Here is a 6,000-nt window from a genome sequence, read left to right as displayed (position 1 = left end):
CATTTTCTGCCCTAACGTTCGGTGTAATTCTATTACTATTTTTTTGTAATAAATTATAAGTAACCAAATGTACGTTTCCGTTAGGCACGTAGCCAGGGGGGGGGGGGGGGCTATGGGGCCCGCCCCCCCCCCCCCCAAATCTTCCATTTTGCTAGGACCTCCTCTCCCCCTTCCCAATCATACAGCATTTTGTCATGGGCGGCCCCCCCCCCCCCCCCCCCCCCTTCCTCCGAAACAAATCCTGGCTCAGTGCCTGGTTTCCATAAAAGCTAAAATTATTGAACTGAGTTATTTTGCGTAAAAAAACGTTCTCTCTGCCCGTGTGTGACTCGTCTACGTTGCACCAACGTTTGACTTTTTTTTTTTTGCCGCTAAACAACTGAAAAAGGATACCAAGATACCAGAAGTATTAGAATGTCAACGCGCTCAGTGACGTTTTGACTGTTGAGCTGTCGAGAGTGCCTCCTGTGTACGGGTTGTTGCGAGCCGGGTTGGCCGCGGCATAGACGACTGTGTTGTGCACTAACCTCATCTAGCCAGGCATGTGCCTATCTCAAATACTCTACTCAACCTACTGTATTTCAAATATTTTTTGAAGTATCTTGGTATCTTGCAAATACTTTTGATCGGGAGTATTTGATACCCTATTTTAATTACGTTTATGAGCATCTCGTACTCATTACCTCAAATACATTTTTGACATCCCGCTATTTTCCGAGTTTTTCGGCATGAATTGGCGTGGGCGTGACACGAGCAAACTTGAACATTCTTTCGAGCAACCAAATCCTGTTGCTAACTCCGATTACCTAGGGTGAGTTTGATTGAGCTCGTGAAAACATCACTTTTTTGCCGATTGTGACTCATATTTCAGTCCAAAGTTCGTGCAATGAAGGTTTCCCCTCGTTTTCCCGAAGGCGGCTTTTGTTTCCTAGAGTTTCCCCCAAAAAATCCTCAAACAGAAGGGGTGGTTTTACGGAAGCAAAGATTGCCATACTGAGGGGCAACACAGACCGGGACACGACTTACGACAACAATGCAGACTTGAGTTTCAAGAAAATAACAAATCGAAAAAAATGAGGAAAGGAGACACAGGAAAAACGATATTTTTGTTTTGCTTGTATATTTAACCCTGCTACGGCAAAACGTCGAGGTTTTTTTTTTGTTTCTGTTCTTTTTTTCGTCATTCCGTCAATAATTGCTCTCGCGAACACTGTCTGTAAACGTCGAACACTGATAAGCAAAGAACAGGACATGAATTGAATAAGAGCTGGATGACCTCTCAAAATGCCAAGAAAGCATCCCCCAACGTTGAGTGTCTTTCTGAGAAGGTGCTCTTTGTTATCCATCCACCCTATCTATTCAATCATATCCATATCCCAAGGTCGTTTATAGTGAAATCCCCTAATAGGGAATATGGATTGTAGTTAAAAGATGCGTCTAAGGTGCGCCGCAGGACGTGATATTCAGCGATGTTACTATTAGCGAGGCGCTCTGCCCCGTTTGTTGTCCCCAAACCTCGGTATTTACCCATCACAAGTCCTGTGCGCATGCCCACAGGCCTCGTGGAGGGGCACAATGTAATGTAAAAATACTAATAATAAACGAAGTGACTTTAAGCGCCGGATCTGTCCCGAAAGCAGTCCTGAGGGAATGCGAGATTGACCCACTTCGGCTTTTATGCTGAACTGGGCACCGTGTATGCTGCATTGTTCATGCAGGCCTGAGTAGTAACGAAAGAGCCCCTCCCCGAACTCACCGAAGAACACGAACTCCAGCCGAACGCTGACGCCGCATTCGGTCATGTGAGCCGAGCACTGAGTCATGGTATTTGTTGTCTCCATTCGTGTAGTTTTAAAGCTAACCACTTGAGGCGCCACGGTCTGATGGCCGTGGCGCCTCAGGGCCGAATGGCTGTCGCGCTTCGCTCTCGCGCCGAGGCTCTGCGTTTTATTCCTCTCTTATTTATATGAAAGATATTTTATTTCTCTTTCATTCATTCTTTCAAATTGACATTCTCGTAAGACCGAGAACTTTGTCGTCTGATCGAGTTACGAATGTTTTACGCGCCGAACGTTCTACGCCGAATGTTCCAGAAAGCCACGAGGATACAATAAGTGCTCCGAGTGACAGTACGGAGTCAGTATCCCCCAGCTCTCGATCCGGGTTTAGCCCGAAACAACCCATTCCCGTTTGAACCCGTCCCGTTTTGACCCATTCCCGAAACGACCTTCCCGTTTGAACCCGTCCCGTTTCGAACCATTCCCGAAACGACCTTCCCGTATGAACCCGTCCCGTTTCGACCCATTTCCGAAACGACCTTCCCGTTTGAGCCTGTCCCGTTTCAACCGGTTCCAGAAACGCCCATCATATTTGAACCCATAGCAAAGACATATTTACATTTGAATTCGTCCCGTTTGAACCCGTTGGTATAAAGCCCCGCACAGTGTCCATATTTCTAATCCTGGTTTGCGCAGTTTTTCTGCTTAAGAGTATGTCCCGAAATCATGTTAATGCAATTAATGCAAAAGTGCAGGCGAGTTATTCAGTTATGTTGTGAAATATTTTTGCTTGTAAGCGTATTTTTAAAATATGCAATACTTTGAGACAAGCTTCAACGAAATATACAGGGTGAAACAAAGAGACGGCAGGCTCTTTAAATCGACCGGAAAGTTCGGATTCTTAACCTATCGCGCTACGACTTTGTGCAGCGTTTCCCCCAGATGGTGCATTTTTTTTTTTTGTAAAATTTGCAAACAGCGAACTTACCTGAGGAAAAAGTAAAAAAAAGAAAAAGGCCTAGCTCCTATATAAACGCAGCGACGCCACCGGTCTGCAAACAACACGGCGCCGTTTCGCACGGGAGACAAGAGATGGCGCAACGAACGCCGCCAACGTAAGGGGCCTGACGCCAACGAACGAGCATACGGCGCCGAGAGCAGGCCTTTTTAGCAGACGATCTTTTCGACTCAAAAGCGGCGCGCGTACCGCAGGCGGCGACAGTCGCAGAAACAAAAAAGACAGGCACGGTAACAGCAAGGAACTGCAGTTCCTTGTCTGCAAAAGGGCTGGCTTTCGGCGTCGTCTGCTCGTTCGTGGGCGGCAGTTGGCGTCGCGACCGCTTGCGCCATCTCTTGTCTCCCGTGCGAAACGGCGCCGTGTTGTTTGCAGACTGGTGGCTTCGCTGCGTTTCCATAGGAGCTAAGCCTTTTTCTTTCTTTACTTTTTCCTCAGGTAAGTTCGCTCTTTGCAAATTTCACACAAAAAAAAAAAAAAAAATGCACCATCTGTGGGAAACGCTGCACAAAGTCGTAGCGCGATAGGTTAAGAGACCAAATTTTCCGGTCGATTTAAAGAGCCTGCTGTCTCCTTGTTTCACCCTGTATATACCTTGAATCACTTAAATTTTTTTTCAAGATGATCCTCAAAATGCATAACTACGTAATTGACTATGTACACTGCGCGACAATGTTACCACGAACACGATGTTGGCGATTTTTTTTTATATTTTAGTTCTAAATGGTATTAGAAGGTACCAAATTTTACCGCTTAGGTTAGTGGCCCATATGAGCACTTTCAAACACACTAATAATATTGATGGCAGTCTTCTGATTTTTTTTGACAAACAGCTAAAATTAACAATCGCTTGTTCACGCTAACGGTTTGCTCTCTGTAAAATTACACGGAGCTTTCTTAGACCGTTTTTGCCGTCACGTGACGCCCTCCGCAACCCGCTACGATAACCCAGAACTCTACAGTCAAGGCCATCGGCGCGCAGGCGCAGTAGCGGCTTCTTCGTTGCGGAGGGCTTAGCGAAAGGGGAAACGCAGTCTACGAAAACTCCCTAATGAAGTCTTAGAATAACGCAGGCAAGGCACTTTGAGTAAGCAAAAATTAGCGTTGCCTAAGTTTTTATATCGCGACGCTATTTTCAGGTTACTCAAAGCGTTTGCGTACTATATTCTAAACTTCCTTATAGTGAACGGGATATTTTGAAAAGGGATAAATCAGACAGGCTGGCGGGCATATGATTGCGACTTCATTTTATCACGAGTTCAAACACAGAACCGTCGCGTGGACACGTAAAAATCATAAACAACAAAATGCTATCGCCTTGGTTGAGGAAGTCGAGCAGGAATATCGCGCCATCAGAAAGGCGACACTCCAATTGTGATAGTTCGCGGCGGTCACCTGGCCCGCACGGCACCACCATTTGCAAGCTGCTGCAGCGATGTCCTTGTCAAAGCCTCATCCCGTTTGATCAGGTCTATGAAATTGTAAATGTTCGGGTGAGCCCTCCCTGACACAGCGTTTATCTTATGGTGCCATGTCTACGAAGTTGTTTTGAGAGAGGGAGAAGTGTTGCGAGCAAGGAGAACAGAGACTGGACACTTGAACCTAATCAACTGTTAACGTACAATGCGAACGAACCGACCCACCTTACATCCAACGATGGCCGAAGCGAGAAAGTTGTTTCGGGATAGGGCGAAATGGGAAAGGATGAAACGAGAAGGTCGTTTTGAGCCGGGTCGAAACGGGAAGGTACAAACGGGAAGGTTGTATTGGGAATGGGTCGAAACGGGAACCACCCCTCGATCCTGCTGTTTCGCCGACATCGACGCCTGCGACGCTAGCCTTCCTCATTTATTTTGTTTTGGGCACAAGTTTGCCCCATTAAGCATTTAGTTTCTTCAGTTATTTACCGCCTCATCATTTTTCATTTGTGACAATATCCTGCTCTTTATAGTTGAACTGCATAAAAAAACCACCGATTTTTTTTTTTTTTTTACCGTTTTGTTTCGTTCCGTGCTAATGAACCATTCTGGTAAACCAGATTTGCGCAGCTGTATAATTGCCGTTGTCAATGACGTATATACAAATTAAGCGGTGCGGAAGTATCTTCAAAAGTAATCCAATTATATTTCTAAGTATTTGTACTCTACTCAAGATACTATACAATGAAAGTAACTTAAATACTATTTTAAATACTTTAGGAAGCAGGTATTTAGTAACTAAACTTAAATACTCTTATCGAGTGTTTTGTCCACCACTGCATCTGGCCACGAGAAAGACCCCCCCCCCCCCCCCCCCCATTCCATCTCAAAAGAGTTCACAAGCGCTTGCTTGTTTAGAACGCACTAAGTACGAAAGGTTACCTTATCTGAGATTTTTTTAAGGCGATAGCCTTGCTTGTCTTATTACGCGAAAAGGCGGCTCCGTTGTGCCCGAAAGATGGACACACCAATACGTCATCAAGCACGCGCCGCTGATGGTCAAAGCAGACGCGCCTCAGAAATAAAATACAAGGAAAAGCACAGTAACCCAGACTCGACACGGAAGCCGTGGAGCCGGTGGGGGCGCCGCGTCTGCGCAGTGGGAAGCGTGATGTCTCCGCCGGAGCGCCGAGTGAAAAAGAGAGGCGTGGCGCGTTGCCTGTAAGAATGCGCTGCACGTAGGAATGCTCTCGCATTCCTTCATGTAAGCAGTCTTAAGTGTCATCCTGTATTTTTTTTCGTTACAAGATCGGGGCTTCTACTAGTCCAGCATCCCAGACTGTGAGTGTTTAATTTTCCTCCTCTCTCTCTTCCTCTCTCTCCCTCTCTCTATTTATGTCTAAATGTAACAACTTTGATCCCCTGTATGCATTTTTGATTTCGTAATAAAATGTTGAAAAAGTAACGCGTAACGTAATCAATTACTTTTTCTTAATTCTTCAATTACTTTTGCAATGCAGTAATTGATTTCTGTAATCAGTTATATTTTTTATAAAGTAATGGTAATTGTGATCGGTTACTTTTTTTCAGTAATGCGTACAAGACTGATGTATGCTTAGTTAATTTATTATTTGATCCTATACGTATGAACTTCATATGTATGCCGAAACGTACTAGACGTTAACATATTCTTTATAACATACACAGCTTTTTAGTCAACAATCTTCAAGTAAAAGAGCACAAATTCGTATTCAATGACGAACGCCGAGAATGGCTTACCATGCATTTG

The sequence above is a fragment of the Ixodes scapularis genome, unplaced genomic scaffold (assembly GCF_016920785.2).
Source record: "Ixodes scapularis isolate PalLabHiFi unplaced genomic scaffold, ASM1692078v2 PGA_scaffold4__175_contigs__length_147842914, whole genome shotgun sequence".
In the NCBI taxonomy this organism is placed as follows: Eukaryota; Metazoa; Arthropoda; class Arachnida; order Ixodida; family Ixodidae; genus Ixodes; species Ixodes scapularis.
This window is presented reverse-complemented; position numbering follows the sequence as displayed.